Source organism: Staurois parvus, unplaced genomic scaffold (genome assembly GCF_062004578.1).
Source record: "Staurois parvus isolate SC_StPar_1 unplaced genomic scaffold, SC_StPar_1.0 ptg000352l, whole genome shotgun sequence".
NCBI lineage: Eukaryota > Metazoa > Chordata > Amphibia > Anura > Ranidae > Staurois > Staurois parvus.
The window spans coordinates 2,141,640-2,158,482 of record NW_028318148.1 but is presented as its reverse complement, the minus strand read 5'-3'; positions in this window follow the sequence as shown (position 1 = coordinate 2,158,482).

Genomic DNA, 16,843 nt, shown 5'->3' with positions numbered 1-16,843 from the left:
TCCTGATGGGACTGGCTGCTGGTATGAAGTTTGAATACCTGTGTGTCTCTTGTTACTAAATGTAGATTTCCCCGCCCTGTGTCATTATGCAGGGAGGGGAGACTGTCCCTTGAGCGTATATATCTTGCATCTGTGTTGAAATAAACTAGTTTAACCTTTGGATTACTTCAAGACTGGTGTCGTCTAGTCTTGTATGGTCAGCTGTGTTGTCTGTTGTCGGTGTTCGGACAGGGAAGCGGTAGTCTAACGGAAGTACCCAAGTGCAGTCTGGGGTCGGTTCCTTACAGTGTGGATGGTGGAATCAAGTAATTTTCTTTTGTTCAGCTTGCAGGTTGAATGAAAAAAATGACTCATGTATGGTCGGCCTATAATATAAATTTACAAAAGACTGGTGCTTGCAATTTTTTCACAAATGTTTGTTAAACACTTCCTGACCAGGCCATTGTTTGCTATTTGGCAATGCGCTACTTCAACTGGTAATTGCGTGGTCATGCAACACTGTACCCAAATAAAATGTATGTCCCTTTTTTCACACAGAGAGCTTTCTTTTGGCAGTATTTGATCACCACCTGGGTTTTTTTTTTTTGCGATATAAATGAATAAAGACTAAATATTTTTATAAAAAACTATATTTTTTACTTTCTGTTATATAAAATATCCAATAAATTTAGGTCAAAACGTATTCTGATACGTCTTTGCTAAAAAAAAATCCCAATATGTGTATATTAAAGATCTGAAGTCTTCAAGGAACTTTAAATTGACAATTGAATTTATCCCCCTCCCCACAATTTTTTATAGAAGCATTAACTCAGTACTTCTCCAATCTGAAAATGAGAGACCTGGAAAATCATGGTATTATGCGGCTTGCCCTAATGCTTTGTGTCGATTATTTGCATGCAATTACCTTATATCACAATATGTACTATTCAGCACAACCTTAATTATAGTAATCAAACATAATTGTGTAGCCTGTATCTGAGGCGGCAGTCCTTCATTCCTGCTAATTGAACCTACAATAAAAGCACTTCTTGAAGCACTGAACGCAGACCTGCCTGATTATGGTGAGGTACGCGTAATTACAGGGAGTACAAGGAGAATTTATTGAGCCAGATTAAGTTGAGAATATGGATACTCGAACTGAGGCGGCTGCTGACTTCTCTGTAACCTGCCACGTTACGGCAGACCCTGCTGTAGAGCACATTAACAGAATGCAACCATAAAAAAACGATCGCTGAAATGAAGGGGTGACGGCACCTATAAAAGAAAATGCAATTAATATTTATTATCGCATTTACTCTCATCTTCCAACATTCAAGTTTTTCATTAGGTAAAAGGCAAGCAAATTAATTTTTATAGGCTAAAATTCACTGTGGTCATTGCTAAATTAATTTAACGCAGAACTGCAGGCAAACAGTGTATACATATACATATGTGAACTGTTTAACTAACAATTTGTTGTAATCATATTCAGCCAAAATATTCCTGCAAAGCTTTATTGTCAGCAAGGTGGCACCATAATTCACCAATGCAACTCTGCAGCTTCTTGTTCCATTTGCCTGCACAAAGAACAATAAAAAAAAATTATAAAACTAATGGGCTCAGAGCCTGCTTACCTATGCCTTAAAATAACTTTAAAATATGCGTGGACCCCTTAATGCAGCTTCAAAATGGTCAAACGGTCACTTTCTGTTTGGAAAGGAGTAAGCCCTTGGAGTGAAATTGAATGGGATTTCAGCCTAATTAAATAGTTCTCAACTGCTATGATTTACTAGAAGTGCTCTTCAGTCAAACTAAAGGAAATAGCGTCATGGCAATACATGAACTACCTCCCTAGGACCACTACATTGTTTAAAGATGATGCTCATTCTGGGAACACCTAATTTTGCACCTGTGATTCTGCAAGCTAGGAATTTCTGACTCCACCTGTTTGGGTCCCACTGCAGCCTATGCCACTAGATGTACCCATTGCATCATGTACATTGAAAATTTCCTTATAGTGTAAATCGGTAGTCAGTGGAAAATGCCCCCTATGTATGGCACATTGGTGGTAAGTGGTAGTCATTAGAAAATGGCCATTATATACATCAGTGGTCAGTGGGCAATGGCAATATATGGAAAATGTGTATTAATCAGTGCTGCGCTCAAACCACTTAGCAATTTCTCAATTCAACACATAAAAATGGCAGAAAATGAAACAAAAGTGTAAGTATTGCAATCACAATACATAAATGTGTAAGCGCTTAAACAAGCACAGAAATATATTTCTAAACCCCATGAATCAAAAGGTGAAATAAAAAGTGCACTTTAATATCTAAATGGTGCAAATTTAAAACTGTACAATAAGTGAAAAGTCCAAAATATACAAAATGCTGTGTAATGGTTCATTCCAGGTAATTAGTTGCTACCGTCTCATTGAGGACAAGAGCACCTTAAGATTTGACCCTAATTGCAAAGGTCGAAACACGCATCTTTAATATACCAGGTCAGGATCCAACAAGGTGCTTAGTAAGGGCTTCTTAGTGCCCTTGTTCAGCAGATCCCCCACTCAGTAGGACCCCCAGCTTTGCTGATCCTCCTCTCTGCCCGGTACCCATTCACCTCCCACTATATTGCTCCAATGCTGCATACCAATTGTAACATCTGCTAATTTCTCCTGCTTCGGTTCCCCTGTGGATCCTCTGCCACTCGGTCCTCTTTCTTTGGTCCCCGCTCACCTTCCACTGTAGCATTCCCATGTTGCACACTACATGTGCTGTCTACTAGTTGCTCCACTCCAGTCCCCACCCTGCTCACCTTCCTGCGGCTCCACGCTTCACACCATATGTGACGTCTGCACCACACACTCCCAGAATATATACACATGAACCGAACGTGACTGCTAATGACATCTTTTGGGTTCACTTTATGGTTTCTAAGTGCATCCTGGGCTATCTCATACCTGCAGTACCTCCATAACAAAGTAAAGCTAGCTCTGAATAAAAGTCCCTCAAATGCTGCAGGTGTTCTTAGCAAGCGATATCATAGACTTCTATGGAGGCTTTGAAAATGCTTTGAAGCAACAAGAAAGTGACATGGGGTATAATTTTTGAAGCGAACTAAAGCAAAGCAAACACAATGCGTGAACAGGACTGCAAGGTAACCATTTTATTTAGTGACAGGTGCTTTGATTGGCATTCAGAGTGCTTTAAAAAGCATGTCAAATGTCACATTGTGAAGCAAGTGTAAACGAGCCCTAAGGCTCAGAAGGAACAGCTTCAGTAATTATCGAGCAGGGTAAACCATCTAGGGAGAAAATACCAGTGATAAGTCTAAAAGAAGCAGAAAAAGAACCATAGTGTTCATCGTCTAAGAACTATTTTAATAAAATAAAGTAGAGCTGTCTCCCTCTGATGACATCCTTATTGTGACATCATCATGCCTGTTGGGCGGATCGCGGTGGTGCTATACTTCCCTGGTCTCTCAAATCCATTGTGAGTTGTATTCTTTTAAATAAATACAGGTGAAACTCGAAAAATTAGAATATCGTGCAAAAGTTCATTTATTTCAGTAATGCAACTTAAAAGGTGAAACTAATATATGAGATAGACTCATTACATGCAAAGCAAGATAGTTCAAGCCGTGATTTGTCATAATTGTGATGATTATGGCTTACAGCTCATGAAAACCCCAAATACACAATCTCAGAAAATTAGAATATTACATGCAATCAATAAAACAAGGATTGTACATAGAACAATATCGGACCTCTGAAAAGTATAAGCATGCATATGTACTCAGTACTTGGTTTGGGCCCCTTTTGCAGCAATTACTGACTCAATGCGGCCTGGCATGGAAGCTATCAGCCTGTGGCACTGCTGAGGTGTTATGGAAGACCAGGATGCTTCAATAGCGGCCTTCAGCTCTTCTGCATTGTTCAGTCTCATGTCTCTCATCCTTCTCTTGGCAATGCCCCATAGATACTCTACGGGATTCAGGTCAGGCGAGTTTGCTGGCCAATCAAGCACAGTAATCCCACGGTCATTGAACCAGGTTTTGGTGCTTTTGGCAGTGTGGGCAGGTGCCAAGTCCTGCTGGAAAATGAAGTCAGCATCCCCATAAAGCTCGTCTGTGGTAGGAAGCATGAAATGCTCCAAAATCTCCTGGTAGATGGCTGCGTTGACCCTGGACTTAATGAAGCACAGTGGACCAACACCAGCAGATGACATGGCTCCCCAAATCAACACAGACTGTGGAAACTTCACACTGGACTTCAAGCATCTTGCAGTGTGTGCCTCTCCATTCTTCCTACATACTCTGGGTCCTTGGTTTCCAAATGAGATGCAAACGTTGTTCTCATCAGAAAAGAGGACTTTGGACCACTGAGCAACAGACCAGGTCTGTTATTCTTTTGCCCAGGTAAGACGATTCTGACGTTTGTTGTTCAGGAGGAATACGACATTTGAAGGCCATGTCCAGGATCCATCTGTGTGTGGTGGCTCTTGATGCACTGACTCCAGCCTCAGTCCACTCCTTGTGAAAGTCCCCAACACCTTTGAATGGACTTTTCCTGACAATCCTTTCCAGCCTGCGGTCATCCCTTCTGCTTGTGCACCTTTTTCTTCCACACTTTTCCCTTCCACATAACTTTCTATTAATGTGCTTTGATACAGCATTTTGGGAACATCCAACTTCTTTTGCAATTATCTTTTGAGGCTTTCCCTCCTTTATGGAGGGTATCAATGATGGTTTTCTGCACAACTGTCAGGTCAGCAGTCTTTCCCATGATTGTGATTCCTACTGAACCAGACTGAGAGACCATTTAAAGGCTCAGGAACCCTTTGCAGGTGTTATGGCTTAATTAGATGATTAGAGTGGGACACTTTGAGCCTAGAATATTGCACCTTTTCACAATATTCTAATTTTCTGAGATTGTGTATTTGGGGTTTTCATGAGCTGTAAGCCATAATCATCACAATTATGACAAATCGCGACTTGAACTATCTTGCTTTGCATGTGATGAGTCTATCTCATATTAGTTTCACCTTTTTAAGATGCATTACTGAAATAAATGAACTTTTGCACGATATTCAAATTTTTCGAGTTTCACCTGTACATTGGTTGAAACAGTATTATACTATGTTGTTTGCCCTTATTTTTTCCTCCATGTATGATGTGAGTTCCTTGGATTGTTCCTAATGGCACTGGAAAATCGCATTTCAGTGCTGGTGCTGAATTGATCATTGTTATGTGCTGCAGATCTGTTATAACTCATAGAGTTCATGTCCATCTGTTAAGAAGTCAGGCACTTTATTGGTATTTGGTACTGAAGTAGTACTGAATTGGAATTATGATTTTGGCACAATGTACTGTATATCAGGGGTTTCAAACTGGCAACCCTCCAGCAGTTGCGGAACTACAAGTCCCATGATCATTGCAAGGCTGACAATTACAAGCATGACTCCCACAGGCAAAGGCATGATGGGACTTGTATTTCCGCAACAGCTGGATGGCCGCCAGTTTGACACCTGTGCTGTATATGAACCATATAATATGTCTTTTTGTATGATATATTTTTTGTACTATATGCAGGTTTTACTTCGATGATTTGGTGAGCTGAAAGGAATACTTGCTTGCATTGATCTTTTAAAGGGATAGCACACCTCTCATTTGTTTTCAGATTTTATTTCACCTTGCATTCAGGGATTTTGTGTGCTGCTGATCTGTTTCACTTTGATATACATTTATTGCAGGTATTTTCATTTTTAGTTTTTCTATATAAATTGGGGGTCATTGGAAAATGCCTTTTATATACATTCTTGGTCAGTGAAAAATGCTTGCTTTTTACATTGGTTGACAATGAAAAATGCCCCCTATAAACATTTGTGGTCAGTGCAAAATACCCCCATTAAAAATTGGTGGTCAGTGGAAAATGCCTCCTATATAAATTCGTGGTCAGTGAACAATGCCTTCTATATATATTGGTGGTCAGGGAAAAATACCCTCTTTCAAACTTTGTTGGTCAATGGAAATCCATTACAAATACAGAGAGGAGAGGACATGAAGTTGCAATAATAATGGGTGAATTTTGTAAAACTCTCTGACCTGCCAACTAGAATCTCTACTATGAGTCTTGTCCCCATACCCATAGCAGCCAAATGAGCTCTTGCAGTTGTAGTTTAATCAAGTACAGGCGTACCGTGGTTTACAAATTTAATGCGTTCTGCAGGACTTTTCATATTGCAAAAATTCATAAACCGAAAGGAAAGAAAGGAATGCATTGAAAACCAATTAATCTGTTCTGGAGGTCAGAAAAAAGTAAAAAAAAGAAAGTCTTTTATCTGTTCAAAACTCTTTATAAAGTGCACTTTAAAGGCATAAATACTGTACAGGGACATGATTAATGACCAATTAATCCATTCCGGAGGTCAGAAAAAAGTAAGTACTGTACAGGGATTTGATTAGAAAAAATGCATTGAAAAGTAATTAATACATTCGTATTGCAAAAAAAATTAGTAAACTGAGGCATTATTTTTAATGGATTTTCATTCATAAACTGAAAATTACGTTAACCAAGGTGTTCGTAAACCGAGGTACGCCTGTACACTTTAGCATTTGACTACCATACAACACAGGGTGATGCTGTTATTGTATGATGCCTTATAGGGCTTTAATCATAAAAAATTACCTGGACAAATTTTACAAGCATTTGTTCACTCCTCACAAAGTCTCACCATATTATGACTAATATGGATATTTGCTGTGATTATTAGCTCCATCTAGTGGCCATAATGCGGTATTTTCCTGAAATACCTCAATCAGAAAAACATAGAATTATGGCCGATAGATGGTGCTGATGATCATGAGAAATAAATGTATTAGGGTAAATAGGGTGAGAACTTGTGACTTCTAGGCAAATGCTCGTGATGTACAGTGAATTTTTTATAAACAGTCCACTTTAATTGTTTCAACGGTATCCTCAGCAGCAGATTCAACTCCTGTACTCAGGTGACCAGCAAAAAAGGAAATAAACTGATAATGCTGGAATATATATTAAATATATAATTTATGAATTGTGTAATAGAATTGGGAGCAGTTTTTTTTTTGGGGGGGGGGGGTATAAAAGAGAAGTAAACAGATTTTTGCAGTTCAAGCACAGGTCACCTTTGGCAAGTCTCTAGAGCCAGAGATGTGAGCAGTTGAAATTATATGCAAATCTTGACTCTTCATGTAAAATTTAGGCTTTGTCCTGCCCCCTCCCAACTCCCTGGTTAACATACAGTTTGTTCGAAATTCTGTGTAAAGTCCTACAGAACAGGCAGTGCACAGTCCACACGCGCTTTTCTGCTTGCTTCACTGTAACCAGTAAGGAAACAGGAAACTTTATTATTCAGAAAAGTCATAGTATACATAGATGCAGCTACAAACTTATAAACACTGCCACCTGCTGGTTGAAGAATTTATCTCTACTGAATATTGATATAGTTGTTGCACAAAATACATGAACAATGTATGGGACTGTAGGCAGTATTCTTTATTCTATACAATTAAAGACCACAACTCTTGTTGTTTTGGTGCTAACTTGGCCACGGACGTTTTATTATTGGTTTAAGTATCATTCTTTATAATAACACTTTATTTTAACATACCGGTATTAGCTTGCAAATAATTGTAATAGTTGTACTTAAATTAATCTTACTAAAAAACCCAGCTTAGTCATTACGACTCAAGCTGTACTTATGAACACAACATTTATCAACCATACCCATTAACCATACATATTTTTCAATTTACATAAGTACGTATTTTACCGTCATTAAATATGATACTTACCAATAATAATTGGCCGTGACAAAAAGGGGCAAATGGGAGGGAGCACCACAGAGATGCCTCCCAGGTTTCTGTTATTTCCATTAACGGACCCTCCTTTTATAGCCCTCTCCTCTCTCCAATTCTTCTCCCTATTGGTCACTTTTTTCTTCCAGGAATGTCCAGGAGTAGTGGGGGGCTAAAAATTCCCAATTTCTAGAATATTCCCTGTGAGGAAATATGTCTTATTAACTGGCATCTATTTTGTATAATGCCTCCATTTCTAGATGTGGGAACAGTTTTGTTTTTGTAACTTCTCTCTTGTTTTCTTAGACTAATTTCATTTCTGTAAACGGAACTACCTTATATGATATCCCTCAGTTTCTGTTCTTCACGTAACTATATTGATAAGAATGGAATGTTTCATTGATCATCCTAAGATTAAGCACGCCTACTGAGTTCAGCATAACCGTTCTTGTCATGCATAAAACTTTCAGAGATTTAGTTTGCACACTTTAGTGTCTGGAGCTTTATTTCTCCCAGGCCTAAGGGTGAAAATAAGGAGGACAGGGGCTACAGACATAGGTTGAATCCTTGCAATATATAATATACCCTGGGGGTGGCTTAAAACTGTCCAGGTGTAGTGGGGGGCTTAAAACTCCTATTTTCTTGAAGCTTCCCCATTATATTAGTATATCATGGGGGAACTTGAAACTTTAACGATTTTTTCTCCTGACGCCAGTGGGCGGGGGACTAAAAACCCTTCTGATCTTCTAGAATGTTCCCCCACTGTATTTATACAATGGGGGGACTTGAAACCTTATTTCCCATGCCACAGTCCCATAACAAAAGGGGGGCCTTTTAATTCCCACTTTTCTTTTTCTGTTCCAACACTGATCCTAGTTGACAGCCATATGTAGGGAGGCAGAGGGGAAGAGGGTCGGGGCCAAGTTTGAATTTTACAGGAAAAATAGAGATTTCCATACAACTTCAGTTGACTATATCTCCAGATGTATGGATTGTTTTCACTTATGGCAATTTTCCCTGATAGATTTTTGTCATCACATGTTCATTTTAAACTGCCCAGGTTTTTTGTCGGGTTTAATTAAAGAAACAAAGAGGAAACAAATTTCTTGTGACAACCTCAAGAAACATGGACGGTAACTATGCTGCCAGGAAAAAGGAAGAGGATAGTGGGATATTCTGCGTGACCGATCGTCTCTCTCTTTGGAAGAAGAACAGCTCTCTTCTGCACAGAAGGATTTTATGGCAAGCAAACACTTGTGTTAGCCTGCATTACTAATTCACGAGGCATCTGAGATCTCAGCCTTTCTTGGTAATGTTCTCCGGTTCAATATTTTATATGCAAATCTCTGTAGATTTCCATTACTGCTCTCCATTAAGTTTCTTGTTTTTCAGAAGCCAGCCTCTGGGGGGAAGCTGCAGCCCAGATATTAATTTGTTGGTTGCCTTTTACAAGTTCACTTTTACACAGGCAATCCTTTCTGCTTTCAAGATTTAAATAACAACTCGCTGAGGTAGTTCAAACAGCGAGGATGTTGTGTAAACCACAGTAACCAATAGCAACCAGTCAGTAGCCATCTTTTATTGCAGTACATTCTCTGTCAGAGCAAGCTAATTAATTAGACATGACAGGAGGACACATAATATTATAAGGGCAGCCCTACTTAAAACTGATATTGCTGAATTGCATGGTTGCTGACAAATTTAATTTCCCCATCCTATATCATGGGTGTTTTGGTATGCAGTGCCTGGAGTTCAGCTTTATGTAGTATCTGCTGTGTTGCCTCTCAACCCTTTTTGCTGCCAGAGCCATTTTTGTATTGTTTGCACACGCATGTATACAAAAAAAAAATGTAGAATTGAAAATGAGTTAAATCACCAAAGCATTATTAGTTTTCTGAATCCAGAGCCTGGAGTATAAAATGCTTGTAGTAGTAGTGGCACAATATTAGCCACATGGTTTATCAAGCACAATTTTCCAGTACAAAATACAATAAAGGTAATTTTAGTGCACACAAGTGCAATACATTACCCATGTTTTGTAATATAGAAAAGATATGTTGAGTAAATAGATACCAAATATGTCAAGCCTTACATTTGCACATGCCCATGAAATGACAGTGAACTTTGATACTCAAACCTTTCCATAGAAGCACCTACAGGTAATCAGTTTATAGTTACCCATGAATAATAAATCTAGAATAATTGCTTTCACTCTCGCATGCGTAGCAATATATAATATGTGTATCGCAGATGTTTTCACACATAGTTGCCCCCGATGTGGGTGCTTAAGTTCATATGTGCATATTCACAGACTTGATTTTAATTTTTTTTTTGTTGGGGGGTAAATTTAAGTGCTTGGGTGTAACTTTAATTTTTTTTTACTTTTTTCACTTAATTTTATTTTTTCCACAGATGGGACCAAAGTCACCTACTGTATGTGATAGCAGTTTGCTATGACAGGTTCTCTTTATTGAGACATCAGGGGTCTACTAGACCACTTATATCTCACCTGTCTTCCATTAAAATTAGTAGAGGCTTGGGGAAAGTGCCAGCTGGTCTCAGATAGGATTTAATTCATTTCCCTTCCAGGTTCATTCTAGCTAGGAAAGATCAGCAAATAGATATTTACTGGTCTCCCTGTCCCCTACCTGATGGCACCTGCCATGCGGGTCCTGGGCCCACAGGTGGGACAGCGGAGCCCGGGAAACATTGGAAGGAAAGAAAAGACACAACAGCACAACCCATGACAATTTATTAAAAAATGGAAATGCAATCACAAAAGTAAGCATGTGCAGGGCATGTCACAAAGGTGACTTGGGAGCCAAAAATATCTGAGGGGCAGCCAAAGAACCACCAGCCTTGGACACCGGCTAGGGATGAAGCCCGCTGAAGATGGAGGAAGCCGCTGTCAGTGCAGCTGGTGTTCAACCTAGGACTGGAATCCTCAACGTCACTGTAGACACGAGCTGTAGACATAAGACACATTTTGAAGCTGAACGGCTTCTTCATAAACGTGAGCCCAGGAATCATGGTAGGGGGGTTCACACAGGGAGGCGTACTACTGGGCTCCATGGAAGCAATCCAGTGGCTGAATAGTCATCCAATTGCTTCCACCTGACAGCCCACAGTTGGCAGGTAAAATTTACATGCACTCAGTGTGTAAAAACCCACTGTTGCTGAAGCATGATATACATCAGTGGCAGCAAAAGAGTTAAAGTGGGCCCTAAGGTGGGTCCTAAATAAACCTAATACACAAAGTGACAGGAGCGCTACCTCAATAAACAGTAGGTTATATAACAAAAAACAAATAACACATTTAAATAATAACACATATAATATTTGATTGTGAAAAAAAATCCTCAATGTGAAATCAGCAAGTGTAAATAAAATTCCTTTCACATCCAGAAGGTGATAAGTGCTCTGTGCTCCCCGCCTGTGTGCTCCCTAACTCACCAACATCAATGGACTACTATGGTGAAATAAGAGTCATTCACGCTTTTGGTGGGGTATAGGAAGTCATGCTGGAGCTTGTAGTTCTCCTGGTTAAGGATTGCTTGTCATCCCCAGTGATTCAGATATGGAGCCAATAAGGTATATACTGTACATGTAAGGAATGGAGAGAGGCATCCAAAATAGTGTAATTCTGGTTATTAATAAATAAAATCAGACACACTGGTATTGCACTCACGATTCCAGATACAATAGGCATGAGTCTCCAAATAAACAATAGTAGGTCACTAGTAATCCTCAGAGCTCCTGAGCTAGTATCACCATGTCCGTTATATAACATATATTGAGGCAGCGCTCCTGTCTTTTTGTGTATTATGTTGATAAGGTTGTACTTTTATAGGAGCAGAAGCCTTTTTAGTTCAATATTGAATGTGCACTATTGATTGGTGTGCCCTAAGCGCAGGTGATCTAACATCCTAAATAAACCTGACTACCTAAAAACATTCTGCTAGCTAAAACTAACAATGTTAGCTATACTAACTTCTCCTCTTTATACAGATTCCCTAATCTCACCATTTGTCAATTAACCATTGCCACCATTGATAAAAAAAAGTTGCCTGGTGCAATGCAAAATGTCATCACTAGGCTGAAGGAAGAAGCCAGCCATCAGTGATGTCATGCACCTTATCTTCAGCATATGCTATTGATGGGAGGGTGGGAAAAAGTCTTTTTTGACTTTTAGCCCTGGGTTCACACTGATGCAGTGAGGAATTTGCAGCGTTTTCTGTGCGAATTCCACAATGCATCAGAATCGCACTCCGTTCATGCGAACCGCTGCGGCTGTGTATGTTAAGTTAATATCCCCCTGAAAGCGGTCCACAAAATGCGGTGCGATGTGCAGAATCAGATTGCATAGGTGTGAATACCCATGCAATACGATTCTAGTGCGGACCAAAAAAAGGGTCCTGCATGTTTTTGGTGCGGGTGCGGTGCGATTAGAGCCATGCAAAATGTATGGCTCCAATTGCACCGCACACAAATCGCATGTGATTTGCACAGGAATGCGGCGTGGTTCCTGTGCGAATCACATGTGATATACCGCACTGCATATATGTGAACCCAGGCTTAAACTGATGACTGAAATTGTGCATGGTTTATACATAAGATTAAGTGAATGATTTTGCAAGACCTCAAGCTTAGGAATGATATCTCTCTGAAGACAGTGGTGACTTTGCCTCCTAGGGGCATCTGTTATAGTGAGTAAAAGTAGGTAAAAGCAAAAAATGCCTGACAGGAATTTTATTGAAATGAGGGACAGGTCTGCTTTAAGTCAAGCTATACACAGATCTCTTAGGTGGAGTGGTCCTTTAAGCCCAATTTATAAGAACTGATTTACTTTAAGTCAAGCTCTGCACAGATCTCTTGGGTGGAGCGGTTCTTTAAACCCAATGTATAAGAACTAATCTGCTTTAAGTCAAGCTCCACACAGATCTATAAATCCCAATTTATAAGAACTAAGCTGCTTTAAGTCAAGCTTTACACAGATCTCTTGGGTGGAGTGGTCCTATAAGCCCAATTCATAAGAACTGATATGATTTCAGTCAAGCTCTACACAGATCTCTTGGGTGGAGTTGTCCTTTAAGCCCAATTTATAAGAACTGATTTACTTTAAGTCAAGCTCTGCATAGATCTCTTGGGTGGAGCGGTTCTTTAAACCCAATGTATAAGAACTAATCTGCTTTAAGTCAAGCTCCACACAGATCTATAAATCCCAATTTATAAGAACTAAGCTGCTTTAAGTCAAGCTTTACACAGATCTCTTAGGTGGAGTGGTCCTATAAGCCCAATTCATAAGAACTGATATGATTTCAGTCAAGCTCTACACAGATCTCTTGGGTGGAGTGGTCCTTTAAGCCCAATTTATAAGAACTAATCTGCTTTAAGTCAAGCTCTACATAGACCTTTTGAGCAAAATGGTCCTTTTAGCTATTATAAAAGTAATGATCCCTTTCTGGTATATAGTAAAAGGGTGCTGAAACCTTCTGCAATAAAAATAAAAGCAGAAAAAATAAAAATCCTTCCTGATATAAAACTATCCCACATGTTTAATTAAGCAAGGCAAAACACATAATCAATTTGAAGCTACAAATGCCATTGTGGCACCTCGGCGGAAAGGTCCGTTTATCCAGTATTTGTGCTTTCCAGCAGGGAGATTGGATGGGCCTGGCTGAACCCCTCCCTCCACAATCACAGACTCTTGTAGTGCAGGAAACATTTATATCAACTAGAAATGTCACAGCAGAATGAATGAGGATTTAGCGTGATTGAAATGTTAATATTTTCTCATCAACAGACAGCGGGATGGGAATTAAATTGAATACACAAAATCCGCCATCAAGTAGGCTTTCAGCGTACAGATGAACTCAGTCCTTGCCTGCCTTCAGCCATTTTTGGCTCTCTCATACAAGCGGCTTGAATAATTCAGCACGTACACGGAGTAAAAAGGGTTTTAGTTTACAAGTAATGTCTCCACGCTACATATAGATCACAAGGCAAAGAAGGTGAATTGAAATGTGCAGCATTTTCCTCCATCTCTGTAGAAGGCTGTAAAACACAAAAAGTACATCAGGCCCGCAAAATCTGCAAAGATTGGATATCTTTTTAAATAATGGCAGTAACTTTCAACAACCTCAGCAATCTCGGAGATGTATTTTGTTTACGGTCCTCGACAAAAGCTTTAAAAGGACTCTGCTCTCCAGAAAATGACTTACGCCTCACGTTCTTTAGAAGTGATTTAGCATTCTGGCTTGGTTTGCATATTCCCTATTTCAAGGAAAATGTCTCTGATCCAATTTGAATGTACAAATGTCTCTGTCCTGGCTCTGTCCCTTGTTCTGCAGAAACAGAAAATATCTCACTGATGTGCTAGTTACAGGAACATGGGCTAGTTGTGATGCTTCCATAAAGCTGGCCATACTTTTATAGATTTTTTTTTTTTTTCAGAATTGCTGGTCACTGATCATCAGGGCACTGCCGATCTGCTCTGTGATATTTGCTGGTCATCGGCAGTACTTTCCTTACGCTGTGACCTGTGTAAGTTGTGAATAGTGTCAGTTGAACTTGAGAAGAAAGCAGCAGACTTGATTAATGTTATTGGCAATTTAAATAGTTTAAGAATGGAGCTCTCTCACTCGATCCGTGGCACCAATCAGATAGCTGGGGGTCTCTCTGTAGTTGGTGGCCCCCAGTATTCCGGCGGTCCCTCTGGGAAACGTGGTTTGCTAGACAGCTGCCAAACAGCAAAGTCTTGAAGTCAGCCTTTGAATCCCACAAAGCTTTGCAACAGAGTCTGCACAATTGGGCTGCAAGATGCTGCCACCTTATGTCCAATTAACATCTTGCAAGCAGTATCACAGCAGGGTGTTACAATTATTTTCCAAGAATAATCCATACACATCCTCTACTTAGTGGCCCTGTAATCTATTTTTCATTAAATTGTTTCTTTGTTTTGCTGCCTCCTTGTATTATCCTACACCTCTTCTTTTCCTCTCACTTCTATTTGTCTGGAATGAGCAGTGTGTGCTAGTTGCAGTCATGTGCACTGCTTTAGGTGGCTGCATTCCTATCCTACATACAGTTGGACAATGAAGAATGAATGTATCTACCCTCTAATAGGAAGTCAGATCACAACAGCAGAAAAAAAAAGGAATTTGGAGAAGTCTGAGAGCAATACTGTAGAAGGTCTTTTTTGAGTTATGAATACATACTTGAATAGAATGTATATCTTTTTGAGCAGAGTTTAGTGCCACTTTAAGGTGGAGCAAAACTTGCCTTTTCTTCATGGTCTTCGTCCCCTGCTGGCACCAGCATCTTTTGTTGGTGCAGATCTTTGGCCATCTTCATTGTCCAGAACAGGATGGGATCAAACCAGCACATGCACAGGAGCGATTCATCCCACCACCCATGGACGGCACCAGTGTTGAAAGCTGACCTGCGCATGCGCAGCAAAGTTTACATGCCAAATAAGACAGCGAGCAGGCAGGTACATGTATTGCTTTTTATTGCGTTGCATGTCTCTTCTGCAATAAAGAGCCTGCCTGCTCAGTGTGTGACAGCAGAACTCTGTTTTCATGCTATTTCCTACAACTCAGTGGATTCCTGGACAAACCCAGGGAAGATACATGGTTTCCCATCTGTAAGTTGGGAGGGGGGAAGCTCACAGGACAGGGGAACTGTTCAAAATAAAAAGCAGGGGAGAGGGGAGGGTTGCCACCTCATCCCTTTAAAACCGAACACATATAAATTACACAGGTTCTGAGGCCAATTTATTGCAGATAAGGCACTGAGTTTAATTATTACCTTAATCAGCCACAGAACCTGTGTAATGTGTTCGGTTTTAAAGGGATGAGGTGGCAACCCTAGGTGAGGGGTAGTAATCCTTTGTGCTGAGATGAGAGGATTGTGCGGTGGGGGGGGTATTTGTGATGGGAAGGGTAATGGGGATGATGTTGGGATTTGTGCTAGGAGAAGGAATGGGAGGGATATGTGCTAGGAGTAGGTGGGTGGTTGGGGGGGGGGGGTTTGTGCTAAAAGGGGCAGGGAAATTTGGGTAAGGTGGGAGGATTTTATGCTGCGAAGGTCATTTGAAGTTGTAAGTAGAAGAGGGATATGGGGGAATTTATTCTAGGTGGGGGGATTGAAGGAAAAGGATTGGTACTGGGAAGGGGGATTGGGGGGATTTGTGCTATCAGAGAGGGTTGAGGGGGATTTGTGCTAGGAGAAGGGACTGGGGAGGGGGAATTTGTGTTAGGAGGGGGGATTTATGCAAGGAGAGGAGATTGGAGGGTTTTGTGTTAGGTGAGGGGATTGGGAGAGGGGAAATTTGTGCTAGGAGAGGCGATTGGGGGATTTGTGTTAGGAGAAGGGATTAGGGGAGGGGAAATTTGTGTTAGGAGGGGAGATAGGGGGGATTTGTGTTAGGAGGAGGGATGGGGGATCTATATTAGGAGGGGAATATGGGGGGATTTGTGCTAATAGACGTGATTGGAGGGGGAGGATTGTGCTAGGAGGAGGAGATGGGTGGGCGTTGTGCTAGGAGGAGGGATTTGTGGGGGGAAATTGTGCTAGGAGAGGTCATAAAGGGGAATTTGTGCTAGAAAAGGGGGGATTTGTGTTAGAAGGGGACATTTGGGGGGGAGATTGAGAGGGTTGTGCCAGGAGGTGGGGTTTGGTTGGGGAGGAAGGATTTGTGCTGGAAAGGGTAATTTGGAAAGAGTTGTGCTAGGAGGAGGGAGTTAATGGGGTATGTGCTAGGAGGGGGATTTGGGGGTGATGATTTGTGCTAGAGTGGAAAATTTGAAGGGAAAGAGGAGGTGTGCTAGGAGGGGTGAAGTAGAACTACGGGGGGAGGGGGGGGTCAAGTAGCTGGTCTTGCCTATGGCACAAAATAGTCTAGAACTGGACCTAAATGGAGGACTGCTACTGGAACAATTTGGTTATATGGGAGGACTACATGGAACCCCTCTTGCCAATCTGGTCTTGTAAGTTTCAGTAAAGTAATGGAGAAGAAAGAGGCTTGACA